This window comes from Notamacropus eugenii, chromosome 5 (genome assembly GCF_028372415.1).
Source record: "Notamacropus eugenii isolate mMacEug1 chromosome 5, mMacEug1.pri_v2, whole genome shotgun sequence".
In the NCBI taxonomy this organism is placed as follows: domain Eukaryota; kingdom Metazoa; phylum Chordata; class Mammalia; order Diprotodontia; family Macropodidae; genus Notamacropus; species Notamacropus eugenii.
In genome coordinates, this window is record NC_092876.1 from 275,266,214 (window position 1) to 275,293,557 (window position 27,344).

The window sequence follows — 27,344 nt, forward strand, 5'->3', positions numbered from 1 at the left end:
CCCAGCAGGCAAGGACCACGTGTTCTACATTTCTGTGTAGCACCGTATGAATATAGTATATTAAAGCCAAAAATATCTGTTGAATGAATAAGTGAAATACCACCAGTCTTCTGGAGCAGAGGTATCATATATGAATGTCAAATGCTAGCTGCAGCCCAGTCCTAAGCAAAGCCCCAAATGGACTAAAATATAACTGGAAAATATTTAACAAAATAAATAAAAATACAATAAAACATAGCATTGCATCTTAATATTAAGTCAACATGCACTCCACAGAGATCCTTATAGATGATCAGTGACCCTCATTTCCATTTGAGCCGGACACCACTGGTGTAGACCAATTTTCCCTATAGTAGTTTTATAGATAAAACATCAGACAACATGCTTTCTTGATCCCAGTCAGTAAGCAATGAATTTAAATATTGAATGGCCCAAAATGCTCAGGGGATGAAATTCACATTAGGTAAACGAGATCTACCAAACTGCAGCTTCATAACCAGGAGGCAAGGCTATCTAGGGCTGGAGCATTTGGGCAACCTTGGCTGTGCAACCTTTTCTCCTTTTGGAGCTTCTACTTTTTACAACAGATAAATGTCATCCCTACTCTTTATATCTCACTTAGTTTTCGCTTTTTGTTTTTCTTAGGGTGATTTCTCTTTGGTGTGGTCTGATTTCCATGGGTCCCAACTTTTATGTAGTGAAAGTATGGACCCACAGAAATCTATGTAGTATAAATACAAGCATACAGAGAAGAATGCTAAATTTTATTCTTCCTTTGGATAAAAAGAAACTTACCACATTACCTACAGGGAATAAAAAGCAAAACCCAAAATTTTTGGTCAGATCTTATTTATTCTACAGTGACATCAACGTACAAGGAATATTGGATGTTGCAAGGTCCTTGGAAAAGGGCAACATATGATAACAGCTTAGCAGTAGTTCCTGAAAGTATCATAGGCAAGAGGAGGCAATGAATTTACTTATACCTTGTACAGAAGCACCTTTTATTAATTCACAAAATTGATGTTAGTCAGGCAGTCTTTGCCTTAGGGGCTCAATAGAATATCTCTTGCTTTTAGGAATACTATTGATAAGATTTCTTTTCACATAGGTCACATGTGTGCAAATATATTCAAGTACATATAAATACGGATGTACATGCATACATTGGTTTGTGCACACACATGTGAATTCCAAGCAAATACATGATAACATTTTACAGCTCTCGACATGATGAAGGGAAGCACATGTACAAACAACTGGCCTGAGGCAATGTTGCGCCTCGGATTTTGTTATTATTTAAAATAAACGTGAGTCTTTTGCTATCCACATCAAGCAGACTCAGATTACAGAACCCAGTGAGGGTGTTTGCTAGATTCTCAGGCTCACAAAGGGTATATTCTTCATGACAACTCAGCCCAGATTTCAGCACTCTGCTTCTTAAATGCAACATACAAAATTGTGGGCAAGCAAATGTCATGTAAAAGGGGAAGCCAATAAATTCAAACTGGCCCAAGTTTTGGGCAGCCCTCCACAAGGGCTCTAATTTCTTAAGGAGGCATATGTAGCATTTTAGGGAGATGAGTGAGTTACCAGAGAGCCTTCAGGGAGAGAGTGACTTGTATTTTGTTTATGGTAAGAAATAATTGGAAAACCAGGGTGAGATTTTTGGGGCAGCTAGGTGGCAGAGAGGACTGAGCACTGGGAGACCTGAGTTAAAATTCAGCCTCAGACATGTAGTAGCTGTGTGATCCTGGGCAAGTCACTTAACCCTGTTTGCCTTAGTTCCTCATCTGTAAAATGAGCTGGAGAAGGAAATGGCAAAATCACTGTAGCATCTCTGCCAAGAAAACCCCAAATGGAGTCACAAAGGGTCAGACACAACTGAAAATAACCAAATAACAACCAAGTGAGTTTATGCTACTACTACTTCTCATTCTGATTGGAGACTTTGGAAAGAACTTTCTAATGACATTCAGAGAGTTGTATTGATAAAGAAGAGAGAGAGAGAGAGACAGACAGACAGACAGAGACAGAGAGAGACAGAGAAAGAGAGAGAGAGAGAAAGGAGGGGGAGAAAGATGAGGGAGAGAGGAAAGAGAAGAAAGGAGAGATTGAAAAAAGGAAAGAAAAACAGGGAAAATGGGAGAGAGAAAAAAGAGGGAGAGACAGGAGAGAGAGAGGGAGAGAAGGGGGAAGAGAGAGAGAGAGAGAGAGAGAGAGAGAGAGAGAGAGAGAGAGAGAGAGAGAGAGAGAATGAGAGACAGAGACAGAGACAGAGAGACAGGGAGAGACAGAGAGAGGGAGAGAGAGAGCTCTTTTCTTTTGTCCAAGGAGACTGCATGCATTTCAGTGCAGCCACAACAAGAATATAAACAGGTACAGAAGTTTACCCCCATGGTCTATTTGACAAGCCGACCTCCAGGTCACAACCTGAGAGTTTATTGATCACTGGGGCCTTGTCTGGGTATAGCATGTTTTCTGGACTTTGGTTGAAGCGACATTCCTGACTTCTGAAAGAGGAGTGGGTGTGGACTTCCAGCAGGAGTAGCCAGTGGGAAGGAAGTGATATTCATTAAGAGTGTTTCATGCAAGCAGTGCAGGGCTAAGCATGCTCAGTGTAAATTCTCCTGTAGCCTGTCAAGCTATGTTTGAACTCATTCCAGAATACTGGATTTACTTTTTTTTTTCCACAAGGAAGAATAATGCCTGATTAGTCTGCATTTTGCTTGCTTGCTTTCTTCTTCTTTTTTTTTTCGGTGTAGGGCACCAGAAGATTGGAAACAATATTCTTTTCTGATCAGTTCAGTAATACAATGTCCTTGAATGTTCATATGAGCATTTCAGTGGAGAAGAAAAGAAACTTTGCTACCTGAGAACTGAAGACTACTTAGGTCAGTAAATGCTAATAAAGTCTTTAAAGAGCTAATGGAGGCAGGGGCTAACTTTTTCATTTTAAAATTGTTAATTAAACTAGGAGGAATTCAGCCACCTTTCCAGCTAAGTATGTGTATACAACAAATCCTTCCACCAAAAAAAAAAAAATCCTCTATGCTGGATTAAATTTCCAGAACACAGACAAAATGTGTCTTTAGATAATTTGCATTTAAAAGCTCGCTTTCTTTCTTTCTTTCTCTTTCTTTCTTTCTTTTTCTTTCTTTCTTTCTTTCTCTCTCTCTCTCTCTCTCTCTCTCTCTCTCTCTCTCTCTCTCTCTCTCTCTCTCTCTCTCTCTCTCTTTCTCTTTTTCTTTCTTTCTCCATTAGGGTACTCCCTCCACCATAAATTGTGGATTTTTCTTTTTCTTTTTTTTTTAATTTAAGTATTGTGGTAGGCTGCTGTAACCATACTGATGTGAATGGAGAGGTCTTCTTTATTAGTTCTTGCCTTGATGCTGGCTTTTGAAAGTTACTATTTTTGGTGCTGCCACAGTTGGAAGAGGCATTTTTTTTGTTGGTGGTAGTGGTGGTATTTTTTCAAACTTTCAGGGGCCTTCGGGGATGTATTAGTCTTTGGTGAATAGGAGAAGCTTTTAATTCGGTTCTTAATACTATTAAGACTCAAGGAAAATCAACTGCAAATGACAGAGCGAGGTGCAGCTTTTATTGTCACTTTTGCAGCAGAACAGGCATAAAAACGGTTAGGCCTATGGAAACACTGGACAGAGAAAAGTCATGCACAAGTCTTGCAAATGGAGAAAAAGGAATGAAAGTTCATGCAGCTATGTGACTGTAAGATCACTGGGTTGGGTTTTTTTTTTAACATTATGTGTTTAATCATGGTTGAAGGTTGCTAATTTTTTAAAAAAATTTTGTTTCAAAGACTAGGTTTTACATTGTAGTTCTGTAACATCATATGGAAATCAATGTGGAAAACCTAGATTGATGAGATCCTGGCAGCTAAGTAAAAGTTAGCAAGGGCAGCCTCTTTTAAAAAACCTTAGGGAGCTGAGTCTGTGAGATCACATGGATGTGTCTACGATCAGAACATCCTGGGTTCTGGCATAATTTTATTCAAGAATTTTAAGAGTAAGAAGGGATTTATTTTCCTTCATAAATGAATAGCAAGGAGAAAGTTATTGATCTGTTAGGGATTAAATATTTGCTGGGATAAAAAGCATTGAATCTTATCAATGTGTAAATCAGACTGGATGACTATTCAGAGAAGGAAAATGGAAATGCTTCTGTTTCATAGGAAACCCAAAGACCCTTGCTTTCTCCCTCCCCACCCCCTAGACTCCCAACCCCCTCCTCATCTTTATGTCTTAGGATGGAGTGGTGGAAGTAAGGCCAGGCAGGAGCTAAGGCTCTGTTGATACTCTCTTAACTTCAATCAGTCCATTCTAGTGGACTGGATAGTGAGCCAGAAGGGTCAAGAATCATAGAGGAAAAGCAGGAGGGAGCCACAAAGGGGCAGACCTGGAGCTATGACCTTTTCCCTTCCCCTAGATGTGGCTTTGTATTTCAGCCATCTAGGAGCCATGTTGATGGATGCAGCAACACCACCTCACTGGGCCCCTAGGCCTTTGAATTTGCTCCAGATTCCTTTCTTCTGCACCTGCCTTTGTTTTTCCAAGACTAAATGCTGCCCTAGTTGGTCATTTTTTTTCAGCATAGATTCCCTAAGGGTTTAGCCAAAGAAATACAACTTTATTTCAGTTTCCATGTTTCTACTCTAGCATGTGGCCTAACTCTTGGTATGTTGAACCAGAGAAAAAGAAATCTCTTAAGATGACTTCTTGAAGCTCCTAGTAATCAAGGTCTAGGTCAATGGGCAGTATCACCTAGTAAACTGTGTCTGGAGTCCCAGGATTGGGAATGAAGGCAAGGAGCTATATGCTCTATGAATTTCTTTCCCCTCCCTTTTCAACATGCATGTAACTCTGATGATCTCTGATTTGGTCACCTCCTGACCAAATTTCAAATATGGTAGCAGATGTAAAAAGAAGCTGGAACAACGGAGGTAGCTGGATCTCTTCAGTCTCTCATTTAGATAAATTCTGAATTTTGACAACAGTGATAACGAAGAAAAAGAACCTTGTACCAAGTGTTCCTTATTACACTGTTAATAATATCTTGGATTTTTCTGCTTTCTTTTGTTTTGAAGACCTAAAAGGACTACCGCATTGTCATATACAAAGACCTTTAAAAATACTTTAGCATCTGGTATCTAATTTAAGCTTAAAATATTCTGTGTGAAATACGTAGGGCTGAGATGACTATTTCCAACTGGTCAGAGGAGAAAATTGATATTACATTATTTACCTTAAGTCATATGGTTAACAATTTGGCAAGAGGTTAAAAAAAAGGCATATATATATATATATATATATATATATATATATATATATATATATATATATATATATATATATATATATATATACACATATACATAAATTTCCAAGACAGTGTGGTGTAATGGAAAGAACACGAGACTCAGAGGCTTTTTTCCAACTATGCCATTTAGTAACCATGTGACATTGAGCTGGTCCCTTAAAGGCTTTAAGACTCTGCTTTCCAATCTGTATAACGGGGAAAATAATACCTGATAACAAATAACTCATTTAGTGTTTATTGTGTGTAGAGCACAGGATACCACTGGAAAAGAACAGTACAAAAAAATGAGTTAGGATCCCAGACCTTGGGAAGCTTAAAATCTGGTTGAAGATATAAAATATAAGCATCTGAAATGGCATGCCTACACATAAATACAGCATACTGATGTAGTTTGGTTAGACTGGGTCCCTTCTACTAGAGGGGATATGGGGAAGGGAGGGTATGTAGAAAGAAAATGCTAGAATGACTGATGAGTGCATAAGTGCAGGTCCTAACACCAGTGGAATTCAACCAACCCCTCTTCTTATACTTACAGGCAGCTTGGTGGTATAGGAGATAGAGTAATGGTCCTGGAGTCAGGAAGACTGGAGTTCAAATCCCACCTCAGACACTAGCTGTGTAACCTTGGGCAAGTCACTTAAACTCCATTTGTCTCAGTTTCCTCAACTATAAAATGAGGATAATAATAGTAGGTACCTCCCAGAGTAGTTGTGAGGCTCAAATGAGATAATAATTGTTAAGTGCTTAGCATAGTACCTGGCATAAAATAGGTACTTAATAAACTGGAAGGTACAGGAATAAATGTATTAATTTTTATTTATTAAATTAAGTTTATTAAATTTTTCCTTCCCCTCCTTTCCTTTCTTCTTTCTTTCTCTTCCTTCTCTTCCCTTCCTTCCTTCCTTCCTTCCTTCCTTCCTTCCTTCCTTCCTTCCTTCCTTCCTTCCTTCCTTCCTTTCTTCTTTCCTTCCTTCCTATTCAGAAGTACCCAGGTATCTGTTTGTCCTAGATTGGTATTTATAAATTGGTATTTATAGATTACCCTAGATTGGTATTTATAAAAGGCTTCAGTTCCCTTTTCTACCTCATTGCAAAGCCCCCAGATTATACCCTCCTTGGGCAATTCAGAACCCACCTCTATTTCTAGGCCAGGTAGATTGACTGAGATTTTGAGGATGCTACTTCATCTCTCAGGACCAGAAACAACTGGCCTGAAGACCCTGGGTGGCAATGAGGTGGTCGGGGCATATACACCCTCAATATCCTTTGTTCAACATGACAATATAGTTAAATCAGCTGAATGTGCAACTCTGTCCCTGGGCCTGGAAATCGCAGAGTTATAAACACCTATACATTACAACAGTTCTAAACAATAAATGACATTTATATACCCCCCTTTTCATTTACAAAGTACTTTACAAACATTGTCTCATTTGAACTTCACAATAACCCCGTGAGCTAGGCATTAACACTTCTATTTTAAAGATGAGGAAAATGAGACTTAGAAAGTTGAAAATAGTTGAAAATATTCTGTCTTTCTTAACTCCTCTCTTTATTGAGTTAAACACCCTCATTTCCTTCAAGCACTATTCAGAGAATGTGCTTTTGTGTTTCCTCAATCATGGTAGTCATCATCTTTTGGATACCCCTTCCCAACCCCTCCATCTTAATGTCCCTCTTAAAGTGTCGTGCCCAGGACCAAACCCAATATTCCAGGAATGGCCTGACTTAACAGAGTAAGGTGAGATATTCTATTAATTCAGCCTAAGGTTACATTCATTTTTTGGGCAGTTATATCACATTGACGGTTCAATAAAACTCAGAAGTCTTCTCTACATGAATTGCCATTTAACCACATCTTTCTCATCTTACCCCTGTCCTCTTGATTTTTTGAACCCAAGTACAAGACTTTTCACTCAAACTTTGATTAGATCTTTGATTAGGTCAATTTCTCTATATTGTCCCAATTTTTGGTTGCCAGTTCTGTCATTCAGCATGTTAGCTTTGTGTTGCTGGAAAATTAGAGACATATGCTATTTCATCATCTGCGTCATTGGCTAAAAATGTTGAACAGTACAAGGTGGAGGACTGAACCCTAGAGTATTTCACTATATACCACCCTCCAAGGTGATATTAATTAATTAATCAATACCTTTTGGGATTGATTGTTCAATCAGCTAAGCATCAGACAATTTGCTATACACACAGTGGATTCTAGATCAGTTACCTATTGCAAGTACTATTTTCCCCATTATACACATGGGGAAGCTGAGGGTCAGAGAGGTTAATGAACTGTCCTGAGAACCCTACTGAAAATCAGATGTACTGAAACTATGGCATTTTTCTGAGCCACCAGTCCAGTCTTCAGTGATTATATGATCTGGGATTTTGTTGGTGTGGTAATCTCTCCAACAACAAAGCACGTACTCCTGGTTGGCCTTAATAGATCCTCTTTCTAACCTGCCATGGCTTTTTAAAACATCATCTAGGGATCAGCCTTTGGGTGATGAATCTCTTGGAATTGAGGTAAGTTGGTTCTCAAACAGGCAGATGATCATTTGCCATATAAAACCCTTTCCAGCTGGGCAGGGCCCGCCAGAACTTGTCCTTTGTTAGCAAAGCCCTTGAGAATGTGGCAGTGAGGAACTGGGAAAGGACTTCAGTCCAGAAACCCCATCAAAAATGGAATTAAGTTCATTTGCATGATTTATTCTCCTAGTCAATCCATGCTGACTCCTAGTGATCACTTCCTTTCCAAGTGTTCATTTGACCATCTATTCTAGAATTTTTCGAGGGTTTTACGTCAAATTCACTGGTTTGTGGCCTCTACCCCTCCCTTTTTTCTAAATAGGAAATCACTTGCCTGATTCTAGTTTGTTGACACCTATAGATTAACATACAGTCTGTGTCCAGGTATACCTTAATATATCCAAAAAAAATTGTATTCTGTGTCTCATTTTAAAAAATTGTATTTTAAAAATTAAAATATTCTTGTTAATTTTTAAAAGAAGTTGCTTTACTTTTTTTGAATAAAAAGAATATCCCTTATGATACAGTATTCACTGTTTGCTTAAAAAGAAAAAACAACAAAAACCTAAAAAAAAAAACCTAAAAAAAAAAGTTTTTTCATTGTATAGCTTAATGAAATGTGTTCCACTTACCTATGCTGGCACTTCTCCCACTTTCCATGATTCTTTGAAGATAATGAACAAGTGGTTCAGCAATTTTATTTTGCAAGTTCCATAAACAGTGGAATAGGTCTCCAGGGCAGGTTGTGGAATCTCCATTTTTGAGGAGCTTTGAAATGAAAGTAAAGGATCACTTGGAAGAACTAGGCAGGCACTGACCTTTACAGGGGAAGGGGAGTGGAGCAGGCGAGCTGTGGAGGTCCTGGTTTCCAGTTTATTCCCATGATTACATGTGATGTTCTCCACAAGGTGGGAGAAGAGGAGGAATGAAACAGGTTCTTGGTATGATACTAGTAGTAATCACATTAGTAGCAATTTCCCAGATCTCTTTATGCTTTTAAAGTTCACAAGATGCTTTTTTAAAATAATGATCCTGTGAGATAAGTAGTGTAAATGAAATGATTCCACTGTTCTGTGGGGGTAGATAATTTGTTTGGACCAGTAACCTTGAAATCTTTCTAAAGGCTAGGAGCTATCAGCCAATCTCCTCATATATCTGAGAAGATTCAATTTCCTCTTAACCAGGTTTGTTCTACTTTTTTTTCAATTTGAAGAAAAACTCTCCTTGATCAAGAAGACAAGAAGAATAGGAGTTGATTTAATTTTGCCTTTTGTCTATCTATTATCATTCTATTATCCTCCCAAGAAGTAGGCATGTGTTTTCTTTGTTCTTTTTGCTTTGGGCATACATAAATTCTTTTTGTGGCCCCTTAATTTTTTTTTTTTTGCAAATTCATTCCAGTTTTTAACTTTAATGATATTACTCTTACAAGGTTCATGTTCTTTTATAGTCACTCTTAGTTGCGTCTCTGTCTTCCATTTATTTATTTATTTTTTCTTTTGTTTATTTATTTATTTATTTTTGCCAAGTCTTTACAAAATCTGAACTTGTTAAAGGGCACCTTTTGCAGCCACATTATCTCTTTGGAGGTCTTTCTTTTTTGCTTCTTCGTTGGCATTCATGATTAATTGTAAGAATTTTGTTTTGGAGAGTCTCCCATTCATCTTCCTTTTAGATTCTCTGTCCATGGGCTTAAGCCTAGAATTTCTTCAAACTTAAAAATAAAATCTGTTTGTTTTTTAAAATAATGTTTAGGGAACATCACACAGCATTCTCTTCCTTATGAAGATATTACAACACCCCCTTACACACACACACACACACACACACACACACACACACACGCCTATCTATATCTCGATATCACATAGAATCTAAGATGACAAAATCTCTTATCACACTTTTTGCAAGATAATTATATTTTACCCAGCTACTGGATCCCTCATCATTTATTGTCCAAAGTTAGGCAAGTCAAGATACAACATCACGTGTGCTGCTGACTGTCTGCCTTTTGAGGGTTGCTCCTTCTTTGTAAAGTGCAGGTTAATTATCACAATGGATAAAGTTATTTGACTGCTGAAAGTGGATGAATTAAAATTCAACTGCATTTTCTTTTCAAATGAGATATGGCTGTCCTAGAACTGGAGTAATAATAACTAATACTAGTATTCAGTTCAGTCATTTTTCATGTCATGTCTGACTATCTGACGTCATTCTAGGGCTTTCTTGGCAAAGATACTGGAGTGGTTGCTGTTTCCTTCTCCAGCTCATTATATGGATGAGAAAACTGAGGCAAAAAGGGTTAAGTGACTTGCCCAGGATCACACAGCTAGAAACTGTCTAAGGCCAGATTTGAACTCAGGAAGAGGAGTCTTTTTGACTCCAGGCCTTGTATCAGATACTAACAGTGCTTTACAAATACTTCATTTAATCCCCAGAACAACTCTGAGTCAAAAGACAGTTACTGTTCTCGTTACAGAAGAAGAAACTTGGGCTTAGGATTTTATGGCTTAGGATTCCCATAGTCACATAGTTAAGTGTTAGAGATTTGAACTCTGCTCTCTCTTGTTTTCAGATCCAGCAGTCTTTCTACTATACCATGCTACCTCAGTAGTTATGTCTCTTTAATTATGGGTGCTTGTTGGCAAATGGAAGAACGTCCGTATTTTCTGCCTTAACAAGTATTCTCCTTTACCAATGGGACATAGTGCTGTGTTGCTAACTGAACTGGGCTAGTACTATTTATAGGACTATAAATTCAGAACTAGAAAAGACCTTATACATTACCCAGTTAGTTCATTTCCCTTATCTTACAGAGAACCCTAAGTCTCAGAGATGTGAACTGACTTGCCCAGTTTCACCCCCACAGGTGGTGAGTGAGCAGCAAAGGCCAAACCTGAATTTGGGTCCTCTGACTTAAATACCGCTGTGCAACATCCTGTGAAACCTTTTCTTTTTTCCCCATGACAGCACCAAAAGCTCTCAGTACCCTGCTAATGTCTGCATCACTTCCTGAGCTTTTAGAAGATGTACAATTAGGGAGATGACAAGAAGGTGGAGGAAATGTATACTTGGGTTAGGCAAAAGGAAGGAATTTCTGACTTTTCGCAGAAATAAACAGTAGAAGAGGTTATCAGGGCAGGTTGTGGAATAGCCTTTCTTGAAGAGCTTTGAAATGAGTACAAATAACCTGAACAAGCACAGACCTGCCTGGAAGAAGGGGGCTGGGCCCCATGAGCCATTGACATCCCTACCAAATTATTTCTGTGACCACAGAAATAATCTCCACAAGGTAAAGAGGAAAGGAAAGAAACAGGTTCTTGGTAAAAGTAACAATAGCTCACATTCCTATAGTCTTTTAAAGGTTTATGAAGCACTTTCCTCAAAACAACCCAGGGAGAGAAATATTACAAGAATTAATATGAATTATACATAGACATTTTTACCAATAAGGAAACTGATGTTCAGAGAGATTGGGGAGCTTGCCCATGATCACCTGTCTAGTAAGTGGACAGGGTTGTGAATCATCCAAACTCCAAGTCCAGGATTCTTTTACCTTGCAAGAATGGACAAGAATTTTTAAATCCTCCAATGTTAAAGCTGAAAAGGGACCTGAGAGATCTAGTTCAGTCTTCCTTTTTTGCACATTAAGAAACTGTAGACTAGAAAGGGTAAAGAGATACAATTTCCTTGAAACAATGCCTACCTGGATTTGGGGTAATGTTTTTGAGAATAGCCCTGTGCTGGGTTCAGGCAGGAAAACCATATAGCTCATGAGGACAAAGAATCCACCTTGGGCTACTCTGGGTTTTAAACAAAGACTCAGCTAAAAGTGTTTTCTCCCCCTTAGGCTTTCTTGAGTATTTTGTCTGCTTCTTTCCTTTCCTCCCACGTGCTTTCTGTTTCTCATACTTAGCAACATATAAATTGTCTACTCCTTGATACAGTATATACTGATACAATATATACTTGATATAAAATGACTGTAAGTTCCCTGAGGGAAGGAACCTTTGTTTCTCCTCTGCAGACTCAGCACCTAACAGTGCCTTGCACCTCACAGATGCTGGTTGAATGAAACTAAATGAGAGATTCAGGCAAACCGGTTCTAGCCTCAGCTCTCGTTGCCAGGGAGCAGACACCCCCTCAAAATTCCCCCAAGAGCCTGCTCTAGCGATTAAAACAAAAACAAAACATTTTTTTTGACGTCTGGAGCCTTTAGCTGCCTCTCAAAATAGCTTCCCTCCCCCCTGCACACAGGTGTTTAGGGGGGCTGTTCGTGCAGGGCGAGGCGGTCTTGGGTTCAGGTGGCTGAATGCATGAACTCTGTGTGCACTGGAGGACCGCTGTTCCCAGGCGCCTTTGTTTGATCCGTGCATGGCCGTCAATGCATAATTCCTTCTGCTTCGACTGTTCGAGAATCCCATCTTCTCTATTGATTTCCCACAGAACGCTCCCTGCTCTCCAAGGTGTGACCTGTACCTCTAGCTAATTTATTTCTGTCATGGCTGTAGGATTTAGGAATGGGGGTGGGGGGAGGGAGGGATGCGTCCAAGATGTGGGAAATAAATCCAGGCATTGGAGCCCCTGGCGGACACGCAGGCGGCTCTGGAGGGCAGCTCCCTGAGCGCAGCCAAGGGAGGGGGACTTTGTTGGAAAATCTGCTCGGCAAGATGGAAGCCCCAGCTGTAGGGCTTTCAGAAGGCCAGCAATCAGGGCAGGAGAAAGACCAGGGATCTGCAAACTGACTCAGAAACTGAACGGGGAGCAAACTCGTTTAAAAAAAAAAAAAAAGACTGGTCGCTACGTTGAACAGAATGTAACAGATTCTTTAAAAAAAAAAAAAAAGGATGGAAAACTCTTCTTTTAGGGCCAGAGAGGGTGATTTGTGAAGACGTATTCCATTGTTGGTTTGTTAAGCAGTTATTTGGAATTTCCAGCAATGGTACGTCTGTCCCTGGGATGAATGATCTGTGGTCACAATGTGATACACACATGGGATACAGAAGTGAACTTCTTTTCATGTAGATTTCCAGTGTCCTCCAGTGAACCAATTGAACCACTTCCATGGATTAAATCCAATACTTGTTCAAGTATCCAGTTTGTTTTGCCTGTGTAGACCAGTGGAAGGAATTTAAAGTCTCCTTTGGAAGTACTGTTAATTCTGAGTTTACAGAAATCTTAACAGACAGCATTATGTAGTGACAAAAGAAGAAGAGGTGTAACTGGAAAGAAGAACTGACAAAGTTAAGGCTCAGTCACTTAGACACAATGTGACTATGGTCAAGTCATAACTTTTTTCTGAGCCTCAATTTCCTCAACTGTAAAATGGGGATAATAATTGTTACATATTTAACTAATACCTACAGATTAGAAGTGAAACTTCTGATATATCTCTTTACTTATTTTATGGCATTGTCAAATAAGATAAAATAGGTAAATATTTTTGTACTCATAAAGCACTATAATTTAAAACAATTTAATTCAGAACTTTTAAATACATGACAGGTCTAGGCAGCAACATCCTACACGCCCACCCACCACCAGAGGGCAGGAGAGTTGCAGAAGAGAGAAAGTTTGCCCAGTAATCAGGGGAAGGTAGATTTTCTGCTCACATAAAAATAGATGCAGACAAGCGCGAACTTTCTAGAAGTTAGCTGTTTGGATCCAAGAAAGAATTTTTTCACAAATGTTCTGTGATATTGCAGATTGAAAATATTTCCTTCCGTAGAATGCATATAGCTCTTTGTTCTCATATTCTGTTTCTAGGTATTGTTAGTTATTCATATTTATGTATCTATTACAGTTTGCTTGTTTGAGGGCCAACTCCATGAGAGCAGAACACCTAGAGCCTAACTCTATTATCAATCAAATAACAAAAATTTGTTAAGTGAGAGCAGGACTCCTGTCATCTAATGTAGTACTTTATTTTCCCTCAATGAACAAGAATTTATTAAGTGCCTACTATGTGCCAGGCGCTGGGGGACTACAGCAATCCCTACTCATTAGAAGTTTCTATTCCAATGGGAGAGACAGCTGCTAGAATATAGATAGCATAAATGCATAATAATTGCCAAATAAATGAGTACATGGTGAGAGAGATCTGAATTCACATCTTCTTGAATCCATATTCATTGTTCTTTCTAATAGGCCACACATTTGAGTAGTTGTTAAAACTCATTTGCGGTCAGTTTTTGGTCATCCATTCTGGTAAAGCAAAAATGAGATGGATGATACAATCAATGGATAATTAAAAACAGAAATTAAAGTTCTCTCTGACTCTGGAATTCACTGCAAGTAGCCCCTGACTTATTCACACCTAACTTAGGTGTGATGTTGGCATATACCAACTAGTGGTACTGCTCCCACTCTGCCTCTTTGGCCCTCCTCTAGAACTGCTGATCTACTGCCAAAACCACTATCCCAGAAGCTCCTGCCTTATAACCTGCAGCTCCCACCTCTCTCATCATCCTTTCTAGCAGTCCTCCTATTTCTTTTCCCACTGTAGTGGTGTCTGCTGTCATTAAAGCTGGGGAAAGTTTACTGTCAAGAGAGAAGTCTTTCTGGTTTCCCAAGTTGGAGCTTGATATGTATTTTCCTGTAGAAATGATGTTATAAATGGAGGCTAGGTTACATGGAAATAGCACTTGTGTAGTTGAGATCTTCTAGGGATTAAATCAGCTATTGTGGGCTAGCCTGGGGAACCTAACTACTGGGTTGGTTCTTTTTTTTATACATTGTTTCTGTGAAAAAAAACTTGTTTTACAGGTTTCAGACACCATCCAATCAGTCACCAAATCTTGTTGAATCGTTCTGTCATCTCTTCCCTCTTTATTTTTTCATTGTTACCTCTGAAATGTAAGCTTTCATTAACTTATACCCATACTGTTACAATATATTAATAGGTATTTCCACCTCCAGTCTCTTCAACCTCTAGTTTATTCTGCTACATAAATCTCCAGATCTGATCATTGTCACTTCATGGTTCAGAACCCTCCAATGGTTTTACATCACCTCTGCAATAAAGTTAAGACTCTTTAGCTAGGCATTCAAGGCCTTTCATAGATTGAGTCTACTCTCTATATTTCAACTTTAATTCACATCACTTTTCCTTGAATGAAATTGGAATAGTTCCTTTAGCATGGCCCTACCTTTCTTGTGTCTATGTTTTTGTTCATGCTGACCCTTATATATGGAATCTTCTCTCCTCAATCTCAGCCTAATATCATCTGACCTTTCAAGGTCCAGTTAAAATGCCATTTCCTCTAGGAAGCTTTCCTTTATTCCTCCCAGTAGAAATGATTACTCTCTTTCTTTCTCCTGATCACACGGCACTTTGTATTCCTCATTCACTTTTTATACTCCATAGTATACTTATATAACTCAAAGAGCAATGGAGAGACTGATGACATTGATGAGATCAGATATATTGGAGAATGCCTACCCATGGTTACCCTCAAGGCTAAGCATCATGCCTTTTTCCTTATATTTCTTCCAGTACCTAGCATAGTATATCATAAGAATAGTCTCCTCACAAATGCTTATAGACCATTATCTATTCGCTAATCCCATCATGAATTCTCCTGCCTCTATGCCTGGAATGCTAGTCCTCCTATGAAAACCTTCTCTTCCTCCAAGATCAGGTACTTCCACCTTCTCCTTCAAGTTTTGCTTAATCTCCCACCCTGTGAAAATATCTGACTTCTCATTTTCCAAGGAACACTTTTTCTGGATCCTTGCTTCTATAACACCATCACACTTCAATAAACATTTATGAAATGACTACTATAATTTATGCTAAGTGCTGGGGAGGCGGGGAGTAAAAAGAGTGGAAAGGTTTTTGCCATCAAGTAATAGCTACCATTTCTATAGCACTTTAAAGGTTGCAACGTACGTGAAATATGTAACTTCATGGGATCCTCGTGATCCTAGGAGGTAGATGTTATTATTATCTTCGTTTTACAGATGAAGGAACTGAGGCCCAGAGAGATTAAGTGACTTTCCCGGAGGTTACAGGTGCTAAGTGTCTAAGGCTAAACTGAGGTCCAATTCTAAGTCTATTGTTCTATTTTCTATGCCATTTAACTATCTAATCCAAAGGGACTCGTGTGATATTTGGGAAAAGGGTAGCAGCGATGCATTAAGTATTCAGAGAGGTATTATACTGATCTGAATCTATGGAACGTCTTCCTCCTGGCTCCCAGTAGATGTCATGCTCTTTAAGGATCTTTTTTTTCACTGCCTTGCACATAGTAGGTACTCAGTAAATGTTTATTACATTGAAAATGAAAAATAAAATATTGTTATTTCTCAGATCTATTTAATCTGAATTCATTTATCAAGTCCAGGCAGGAAGGCTGACTACATTCTGTTCAAGTTTCCCCCTTTTTTTCCAGACCACAAGAATGAGAAAAGAATTCAAATCTCTATCTGTGGTAAAACCTACTTGACCACTGGAAACCTTTTTCGGTGGTTCTCAAGATGAATAAATGTCCAAAGTACGAAACTGATATACTTCTAAAGTTGGAAAGGCACTTAAAATGATTTTTATCTTCAGATCCAACATGCAACAGAAAGCAGAGACTGTAATAACCTAATAGCCCATCAAAAGGCTGCAGTCAAGGGTCACTTAGTATGCCCATGATCAGTTGCTATTTTTAGAGGTTTATGTAACCCAGCTAAGAATGTGTTCTTGGCTGTGGTGGTGGAGACAAGCTCTCTAAGTGCAGGGAGGGACAAAGGCATGTGAGGAGTTCAGGCTAGGCCAGGGCATTTTATATGGTTCTTTCTCTGTTTATCCACCCTTCTTTGCAATCAGCTAATGCTGTGCATTCCAGAGGTCTTTTCATCTTCAAAGTGCTCCTCCATCATTAGCTAATTAATACTAATCAATGAATTTTCCTCCCCTCCAGGAAGTTGGGGAAGGGGAAAAAAGGAGAAACAGTTTACCATTTGGTAAGGATTATTCCCTTCTGGCCTTCCCCTATTGTATTTCTAATGGAAACATAGGAAATAAATTACACCTGCCCATTAGGAATGACTGAAGACCACCAACTCATTCCACAAAGGGTACCAGGAAACTCCCATCCCATGTTAATGATCATTAGTAACTACCTAGCACCAGCAAAATGAAAGTGGGGGGAATACTGTATCCCATCACCAGTTTCTGAACTATATCTTCTCTCAGTATCATTGCATGTCAGGATTGTAGGGGGTCTCGGAGGTCATCTTGTCTACCCCCCTCATTATACAGCTGAGGAAAGCCCAGGGAGGAGAACACACTTGCCTTGTTGGAGATGGTTTCAATTTCTTTAAAATTTTTAATTGCTATCTTTTGATTTTACGTCTTCTTAATTTCCTTCCCTCCTCTCCTGGCCAGAAAGCTAACTAACCCTTGCAACAAAAAATACAAAAGGAGAGGGGGAAAAAAGCAGTTCAGCAAAACTAACATGGGAGATGCTTTCAATTTCAACAGACATTTAGCAGTAGAAGTAGCTGGCATTTATATAGTTCATTCAGGCTTACAAAGTACTTTGTATACATTTACAGAACTGTAGAACTTCAGAAGAGTTGGAAGGCTATTAAGAATATACTTGTGAAGTAGATATGGAAGTATGATTACCCCAATTTTACAGAGGGGGAGACTGAGCCCGACAGATGTGACCATGGGCACCAGGCTGCTAAGTGTCAGAGGCCATATTACAATCCATGACTTAACTGAGTTCATGTGCAACTCTCTTTCCACTCTCTCCTGCTGCCTCCTTTTTATGAAGCACCTGTTAGGTATAGAATCGTACATAAAGGTTTGAAGAGAATGCAGACATTGAGTAAGACATGGTCTCTGACCTCATATAGTTTACCCACTAGTTAGGGGTGGGAATATAAAACATGCAAAAGCAGCTACAATGAAAAATGATAAATAAGTTCATAAAAGAGGAGCAAACCAAGGGCTTTGTAACGGAATGGGTTAATAGACTATAGCGATTAGGAAGGGCTTCATGGAGGGGGAACATTTGATGGGCTTCTAAGGATGCTTAGGATTTCAAGAGCTTAATGCTAGGGGTAATATATATCCAGAGGTATAGTAGCTGGGAGAATGCAGGATATGTATAGGAAATGGCAAGTCATCTATTTCGGCTGCAGTGCAGAAAGAATGGAAAGGAGAATAACAAAAGAAAAAAAGGTGGTGCTTGATTGTGGAGGGCCTTGAATGCTAAGCTAAACAGTGTGAATCTTATTGGGTAAGCAGTTGGGATCCACTGAAGGGTACTAGTCAGACAGAGGAGTGATAGCATCAGAGCTAGCATGAATTGAAGGGTTCTACTTCATATGGCAAGGGCTGTGGATAGATCCTGGAGTGAAAAGGACCTGAATTAAATCTGATCTCAGACACTTACTAGCTGCATGACCCTGCGCAAGTCACTTAACCCTGTGTACCTCAGTTTCCTCATCTGTAAAATGAGTTAGAGAAGGAAATAGCAAATCACTCCAGCATCTTTGCTAAAAAATGGGGTCTAAATGGGGTCACAAAGAGTTGGACATAACTGAAACAACTGAACACAACAACTTCCTATGGCAAATATGATTGAAAGTGTTTTGAGTCTTAGCAGTATTCTCCAGATGTTAAGATGATTAACTTAGTAATTACTATAAAGTTTTTCTATAACTATGTCAATGACATTCTTCAGTAAGAACTTTTAAGTTTGGAAAGCATTTACCTTAACTAGTTAGAAAGGCAAGTTCAGAGCTCTTGGTACTGTGGATGATCTCTTCAAAATGTTCCTGCAAGTAGAGGCCTCTGGGACTCAGTCACTGGAGTGTGGATAGCTTTTGTTGGCAAAGACAGGGTTAAAGTGCTGTCTCCCCTCCTTTCCCGCCTCAATCCCAAGCTCACACAGGTGGTTGCCCTTAGTCTGGAATTGACTGATTTTTCCAGCCAGTGAAGGGGGGCTGGATGAGGGGGAGAAGAGGCCTGTGGAGAGGGAGGTTCAGCTGGAATGAATTATGGGGCTCTGTGAGGAGGAACTGGAGGAGGAGGGAACGAGTCGCCCTCTCTTTTTCTTTTTCTGAGTTAGGTTCACAGACCCAGGCAGAGGGAAAGGGAAGACTCCAAAATCATATTCTGCTTTGGTTGACCTCCTGGGATCGGAACTCCCACCTCCATAGGAGTTTGAATTTGGAAGGAGTAGCTCAACCTTTGTAGCAGCAACATTATCCAAAAAGAACCAACTGAGTGTTCACATGGACGTTGTACTGTTCTGATTAAAGGAAAAAGCTTCCTTTGTCAACTTGTAACCTTGTCTTTGGGAAGGCTAGATGTCTCCTGAGGTGAAGGCCAAAGGGGCAGATACAGTCCAGACAGCCCTCAGAAAGCTTTGTCTTCAAATCTTCAGGGGGTGAAGGCCAGTACTAGGTAGGGCTTCCCAACCCAGTATTTCATTTTCTAGGGATCATAGTTAACCCTTTCAATGCCTGTTTTTCTTTCTCAAGCCTCAGTTCCCTCATCTGTAAAATGAAGGGGTTGGATGAGATGACCTTGAATCCTCTTTTAGCTCTAAATCTTTTGATCCAATTGAGATACAGTCTTGAAGGTATTGTGTATTTCCCATAAAGGATCAGCATTCCTTGGCTTTGTAGTGGTGATACAAATGATCCCCTTTCAGCTTCCTAGCACATTTTGCCCTTTATTTCAGTTTCTTTTGAGAAAGAGCAAAATGCCATGGATTGAGGTCAATGCCGTCATGCTCTGGTTTCTGACCCTATAGGGCTTCCTTGTGGCTTGGGTTTGAGGATACCCTGAATCACTGCCAGATGTCCCCTTCCAGGCTGGGTACTGTGACAGGCATTAGCTTAGGCATGTGCCTGAACCCTGATTCTGGTAGGCCAGGTATTCATGGCACCCTGGAGTCACTGAAAGATATCTGTCTTGGTAAATGCATTGGTTAAGTGTGGCTAAATCTCGTCAATCAAGCACTGAAAAGAGGAAAGGAGAACAGAAGCTTGGCGACTGTATAACTTTTTTTCAAGTGTTTGAAAAATTATATCAATCACCTACATATGGATTTCTTCTTCTTCTTCTTCTTTTTGGACCAGATCTGTGCTTTCTTTGGGATGGGAAAATTCCCAATACAATTGTAGATCAATAACTGCTCTGCAGTTCAGTCTTAGAAAGTTTCCAGGGGTACTGGACAATTAAGTCACTAGCCCAGGATCACTGCCTCAGAGTGTAAAAGGTAGAGTTTGAACACAGGTCTTCTTGATTCTGAGGCTGCCTCTCAACATGAGAACCATTCACTGGGAAATCCAGATTCCTTTTGGGAGGTACTCTTTGCCCCTCAGGGAGTTCCCACTGGTAATTCTGGAGACTACAATTTCAGTTGAATGACTAGGTCAGAAGCCCAATTGTTTAGAAGGGTTTAGAAGAGTGAGCAGAGAGGAAGTGGAGGCACCCAGTGTAGATGGTTTTCTCAAGAAGTTTGACTGGGAAAGGGAAGAGAAATATAATACAAATTCATTTTCTGAATGTCATGCATCCAAGTGACCAACCTACTTGAAATGAGTTTCATTGACAGGTGTGTTTCTGTCTCATTGGGAAGTTTTACCAAATACATTCCAAGGCTGTGGATCCTATTTTACTATCATGGCTTTCTCTCTTTAGTGATTTTTAATTCCCCTGCCCCAAGAAAAGAAAGAAGGTACATGGATTGTCTGTCATTTATTTCTAATTGTACTCTACAGTGACTTTGATGTCTGGGACCTTAATGTAGAACAAGAAAAGGTCAAACAGGTTTAACCTTCGATGTACTTGAAGGCCTTCATTTATCATTAGAAAACCTTGGTGATCCTTGTTAATTGAAATTGGTGTTTGCATATCATTATTAATAATAACAATAACTGACATTTCTAGTGCTTTACTATTTAACAAGCACTTTACATATATTAACTCATTTGATAATCAAAGCAAGTGCTATCTCCCAGTGAACTAAATAGGTAGTTTTCTTGCTTAATATTCATGTTTGCTCCAAAGCCCAGGGAATATGAATCCTTAAGCAGAAATTTAGCCCTCTCTGTTCTGACTCTTTTGGAATGGATTAGACTCAAAGGCTAAAGATGAACCAACTAGAGTGTTTAACCTTGAAGAAGAAAATTATATGAAGTAACTCTTCCCCTCTTTTATTGTCAAATCAAGTTCATCCACTGGTTTTTGTTTTTGAGTATTCATTTCAGCATTTATTATGTGTTTACCATGTCCAAAACATTGTATTAGGCTAGAGGAAAAGCAAAGATGAGGAAAATGGGATCCTCAAGAATAGGAGGTAGCCAGATAGCTTAGAGGATGGAGTGCTTCACTGGATTTGGAGTTAGAAGGGTTGATTTCAAATCCAGCCTCAGACATTTAATAGCTATTTGACCCTGGGCAAGTCACTTAACCTCTGTTTGCCTTAACTCACTGGAGAAGGAAATGGCAAACCACTCCAGAATCTTTAAGAAAACTGCATGAGCAGTACTAAAGGACTGAACAACAGCAGTCCTTAAGGCATTTACAATCTACCTGGAGAAGTAAGAACACAAATAATTCTAAAACAAGTTATGATAGGATTACTGCATAGGAGAGATATAAATTTAGGAGAGATTACTTTCCCTGGGCTCAGAGAAGGATTCTTAGAGGAGGTATCACCCGAGTGGAGCCTTAACGGACAAGAAGTATCTTAAGAAGCCAAGATGGAAAAGGAATCAAGAGCAAAGGCACAGAGGTGGGAAAAGATGGCAGTAGTTTGCTGAGTGGTCCAGTTTGGCTGGAATGTAGAGTACACAAGAGTGAGATAAAGCCAGAAAAGCAAATTGGAGCCAGACTGTGGAGAGCCTCGTATGGAATTTGAATTCTTCTTGGTAAACAATGGACAATTCTGAGCCTAAACAAGCAGGAAACTGACATGATCAGGGTCAAGATTTGCATGGAGCCTATGTACCAGCACACCTAGCCTATACTCTATGCATACTTAGGCTCTGTGTTTCAGGAAGATTAATTAAGCAACAGAGAGAAGGATGTCTTAGAGGAGAGATTGAAGGTTGGAAAACTACTTAGGAGACTTGGTATAATGAAGGCGCAAACAAGTGTGATATATGGTGTTTTTCTATCAAAACAGTCCATCAATAGATGGTAAGCTCCTGGAGAGCAGGGACCATTTCGCTTTTGTTTTTGTCTTTTTGACCTTTCTTTGTTTCCCCAACACTCAGCACAGTGCCTGGCCACATAAATGTTTGTTGATTGACAACTGAAATTTAATTCCCTGGTACTTCACATCTATAATCATAATAATGTTGATTGTGATGTCCCTGAGACACTGAAAGATCTTCATGTACCTTTTAGATCATAAAAGAAATATTTAAAAAAAGAATAAATTTAATGTTATGTATATATGACTCTAGGATTTAGAAATGGAAGGGGCCTTAGAGGTCATCCATTCCAGCCTGCTCATATTATGTGAAGGAAAGGAGGCCCAGAAAATTTAAGTGATTTGTCCAGAGTGATTGTCCAAGCCAGGAAACATTTTTGTTTTATTTTAGTTCTTTTAACATATATACATGTAGATGTGTTATTCACACACACACACACATATTTATACAGACTATTAAACGGAATACTTGATTACCCAGAAAAACTTATTCATCAACCATATTAGATGGTACAGAGTTTATTTTATTAATTTTCCTTCTTTTAATAAGAAGTTGCTTTTCAAATTCTTTGAATCCTTTAGAATCCTGCATAACGGGATTCAGTATTTGAAGAAAATGGAAATTTGCTTTCCACTAAAGATAAATTGGGATTACCCTTTGGGTTGTGAGATTTGGGCAAGATAAAGGGAAGAACTTCCTAACAATGGGGGTTAGGAGTGATTATTGAAGAAAAATTAGGGATACTGCTTTTTTTATTTCAAACACAAAGTTATATAGTTGACCTTTTCTGGGAGCAGAAGGGACCAAAGACTTACAGATATTAGGGTTTTTTTATTTTTTTTCTGGGGAAGGTAGGATGGGTTGGGATTTTTTAGGACAAATCAGATAACTTGCAGCAGCCGTGAATGAGGATTTCATATATCTCAGACCTGCATGAAAGGTTCTGTTAAAGAGCATGAAAAGACCCCTCATTTTCTCCCATTACTTGAAGTCACTGGCTGACCATGGGGTGAGACTGCCAAGTGGGAAGAGAAGAGTGTGAAATATCTCCAGGGAGTCTAAGTGAGGTGCTGAAGATTACTGTTGGAGTTCTTATTGGAATATGTCACGTAATTGAGACTATAGTCTGCTTTGTAGCCCAGGTGGGAGAGTGTCTGCTGATTAGAGAAAGGCAAGAGTGGTGGTGAGGGGAAAGGAAGGGAAGGAAGGGGGAAAGAAAGGAAGGAAAAAGAAGAGACAAGGGAAGAAAGGGGGAGAGAAAGGAAGGGGCATCTGTTCTCAGTTCTTAATACCATATTCCATTGTGGCATACCATTTGATTTCCCATTACTCAATTAATTTATGTTGTAATGAATTCCTCCAAATCTGTGAGATACTGGACAGAATATGAGAAACTGTATATACCTGCCATGAAGTTTCAGTAAAATTACAGAAAGGGACCTTGTTGTTCAGCCATGTCCAGGTCTTTGTGACCCCATTTAGGATTTCCTGGCAAAGATACTGGAGGGCTTTGCCATGTCCTTCTCCAGCTCATTTTATAGATGAGGAAATTAAGATAAAACAGTTTTCAGTGACTTGCACAGGGTCTCACAGCTAGTAACTGTCTAAGGCCCGATTTGAACGCAGAAAAATGAGTCTTCCTGACCAGCACTCTACTAGTACATATACTGGTGCTTACATATCTACTGTGCCACCTAGCTTCCCAGTGAACCTTACAGACCATCTAATCCAAATTCTGATTTCACATATAAGAGCAGCGAGGCCTAGAAAAGTCAAGTAAATGGAACTCAAAACTTAAACAAAAGAATAGTTTTTGCATGTAATTGGGGAAAAAATAAAATAAAATACAAAAAAAGTCAAGTGAGTTGCTTAGACACACAGTTAGTTAGTTATGGAGCTAGAAACGGAGGGTATGATCTCTTAACTCCCCAATCAAGTGTTTTGTTTTTGATTCCTCCCCAAGTCTTCACTACAATTCTTTCCCCCTCTGTCTAAAGAAATGATGAGATATAGATTAGGACAACTGGAGATGGCCCTGGATGCAGGATGTCCTTTTTAAGCTAAGGTCTTTAACAGATCTCAGTTTAAAGTGAGGTTGGTGACCTTGCACAGCCCTCCCTCACTTATATCCAATTCACACCCTAGTCATGGTATCACCTCCTTGATGTCATGGTCCTCTTTGAGAATGAAGAACAAACAATAAAGAAGTGATATGAAGATAATTTCATTGACATGTTTTTGTTTTTGTTTTCTCTCTGGGGTTATTGGAATTGATATCTTATTTCTCCTTATCAGAGAAAGTTTCGTAGAAGTGGTGAGTTTATGAAAGAGGAAAGAGGAATTTCATGTATTTGGAGAAGCATTTTGATTAGGACATAGGGAATGGGAGGACATAAAGAGAAGATTTTGGAGGGGGGCATTTTGGAGAGAGTAGATAATGCTGAAAGTGGTCAGAAAGACTTGAGAATTGTTTGTTAAGGTGTTTGAAGTCTAGTATGAGGCTTGATCTAGATATCAACACATCAATCAACATTTATCAAGTGTAGCCCTGTTATGTGCCAGGCACCGTGCTAAGCAATGGGGATACAAAAAGAGGTCAAAGAAGAGAAATAGTGAGTAACTGGGGTGTTTAGAAAGTGAGCCATTCTATTCTGGCTCAGTTTCCCCATGGGTAAATAGAAGGACTAATGATACTGACCTTACAGGCTTCCAGTAAGACTGAAGTCAGTGATGGTGTTAGTGAAGAATGGTTTTGTTTCAGTGTGAAATAAGGCTGTTATTTAATAGGGTAGAAATAATGAAGAACTGCTTTATTGAATCCAGGTGTGAATTTGCTGGATTACTGACCCCTCCATAAAATGGAGAGAACAGGGAATCTTGGCTTATATAGGGTACTGATTATTTGCCCAGAAATAACAGCTGGAGGAGGCATAGGGATGTTAGTCCGTCTAGCCTTCACCCAGGTACTGCAAGTCAGCCAAATTCATGGAGAAAGAACAAAAGGAGACACCCCACAACCCAGGAATGTGTTGAAGCCTACCAAGTCAACAGCAGAAGGTAAACTTAGGACAAATTATATGGGACCTTAAGCCAATACTGTGAACCCAATTTTGATTCTTTTAGACCTTTGCTTCTTCATTTTGTACTTAGTGAATGATGAAGTGAATAGTATGACAGTCACACTTTGTAGAATTTTGGAATCATAGATTCAGAGGCTTATAGCACCACGGGATCAGAGGGGACCCTAGATCTTGGGCTGGAAGGTACTTTACAGCTTACCTCACTCATTTTATAGATGAGGAAACTGAGGTCCCAGTGGTTAAGGCCAAGGTCACAATGGTAGTAAATGGCCAAGTCTGGTTTCCAGCCTAGGTTTTCTGACTCCAGTCTCGGAATTCAAAGAACTATCTGATTCAATTTCTGTAACCCAAAATTTTCCCAGAAGTGGTTAGTTACAAATCCCTAGCTGTCAGACTTATTTGTGAAATGCAGATGTTCCTGGAGCAGTGTCCACTTAGCAGTACTTCATAACATGGGGCCCAACTACATCCTTGTGATCCCTTGGGTTTTTAATGCACAAGGATTTTCAAAGTACATTCATATTTTTTAATACTCAATGCATCCCTATGAATTGAGTTCAGGGATTACATCCTTCATTTTACCAACAGGAAAACTGAGACCCTGAGAGACAGAGATATCAGTGGCAGAGCTAGGGCAGAATCCCTAATCCTCAGATTCCCAGACTAGGGCTTTTCTGAGTAAACTCCAGAAAACAGATTACCCACTTACCTCATTTCATTTCACTTCTTGATTCCTTTTTGGTACAGAGAATCAGTTTTTACTCGAGCTATGTGGGTAACTCTTTGAATCAATCAAGTATTTATTAAACACCCACCACATGAGAGGCACTGTGTTAAGTTTGGAGATTACAAAGGCAAAAATGGAAATCTTTCTCCCCAAGGAGCTTACTTATATTCTACATCATGTACACGTACGTAAGGATAGGCATAGGAATAAGACCTGTGGTTTCGTTGATACTGGGAAGTCCCAGATGAGGAAACACTCTCTACTAATGCAACCTGGCACTTTTTCTTCAATTTATATTCTTGGTTACCTAGAGCACCAAGGGGTTAAGTGACTGGCCCACTTTCACACAGGCATTATGTGTCAGAGGTGGGGCCTGAAATCAGCTTTTCCTGGCTCTAAGGGCAGCTTTCTGCTGGGTAGAAAGGGCACCATACTGCCTCTTATGTGACTATATAAAGGCATATAAAATATAGACAAGATAATTTTGGAGGGAGGGGCATCGAGAAAGGTCTTCAAAGATATCTGAATGACAATCATATAAGTCATCCAAACTTAGGGTAGGAGCCTAGCGTTCCTATTTCTGGAGGGACCATCTTGCTATCTCTGAAATCTGGCATTCTTAACTTTCTCACACAAGGAGTATGTAGCACAGACCTTGGTTATTTGATCAAGTGTACAGTCCTTGGACTTGGGAAGGCCTTCTTTAAATAACAAAGCTCCAGTTTTGAAACTCTTACTACATTTAAAGGAACAAGTTTCTTTGAAATTGATTTCCCCAGCTGCTAGTACCTCTCCATTTTCTACCTCTCACCAAATTGAGGGTGGGGTTAGGAGCCTAGTTTAGATAGGAACCTACTAGGAGGATGGAAGATGTAGGGGAAACTTTTGTTTTTAAATACTTGAAGAAATACTTTAAATACTTTTAAATACTTGTTATATGAAGAAGTGGGATTATACCTTTTCTTAATGTGGGTCCATAGGGTAGAAATAGTACAGATGAGAAGAAATAATGGGTTTAAGAAGATTTCAGAGGACATTCATATTTTTATACATCCTCTTTTTTCCTCCTTTAATCCTCATAGCAGAACCATGAGAGTTGCGTTCAGGGAATCTTCCCCTCTTGCAGATAGGAAAATATGAAAGAAATTTATAAGAAATTTTTAATAATTGTACAGTTTTAATCATTGTACAACAGTGAAACAGGCTCGCTCATAAAGCACTGGAGGTGTTCAAGGTGAGGATTGTATGAATGGATCTTTGAGGTCTTTTCCAGCTCAGAGATTTGGATATTCAAAGCACTCTGGCCCCCATATCCAAATCAAATTAATATTCCGAAAATCAAAATTTGTAGGTTGATTCTTTCCTACCCAGTGTATCCCTCTCTTGATTTACTTCTTCCCTGGCTTCTGCTCCTGATCTCTGTTAGTCAAGAAAAGAAGTCACAGTGAGATCACTTGATCATTGTTCAGGTCCCAGAGTAATGAGGAAGTGCATCT

General features: G+C 39.3%; 1 long non-coding RNA gene across 1 annotated transcript in view; it reads left to right on the forward strand.

Moving 5' to 3' along the window:
- Window positions 1-2,610: 2,610 nt before the first annotated feature.
- Window positions 2,611-27,344, forward strand: part of LOC140506113 (uncharacterized) — a 319,922-nt gene continuing 295,188 nt past the window's right edge. Inside the window, exon 1 of the long non-coding RNA XR_011967780.1 lies at window positions 2,611-2,894. This is a non-coding gene — a long non-coding RNA (uncharacterized lncRNA). The remainder of the gene's footprint in view (window positions 2,895-27,344) is intronic.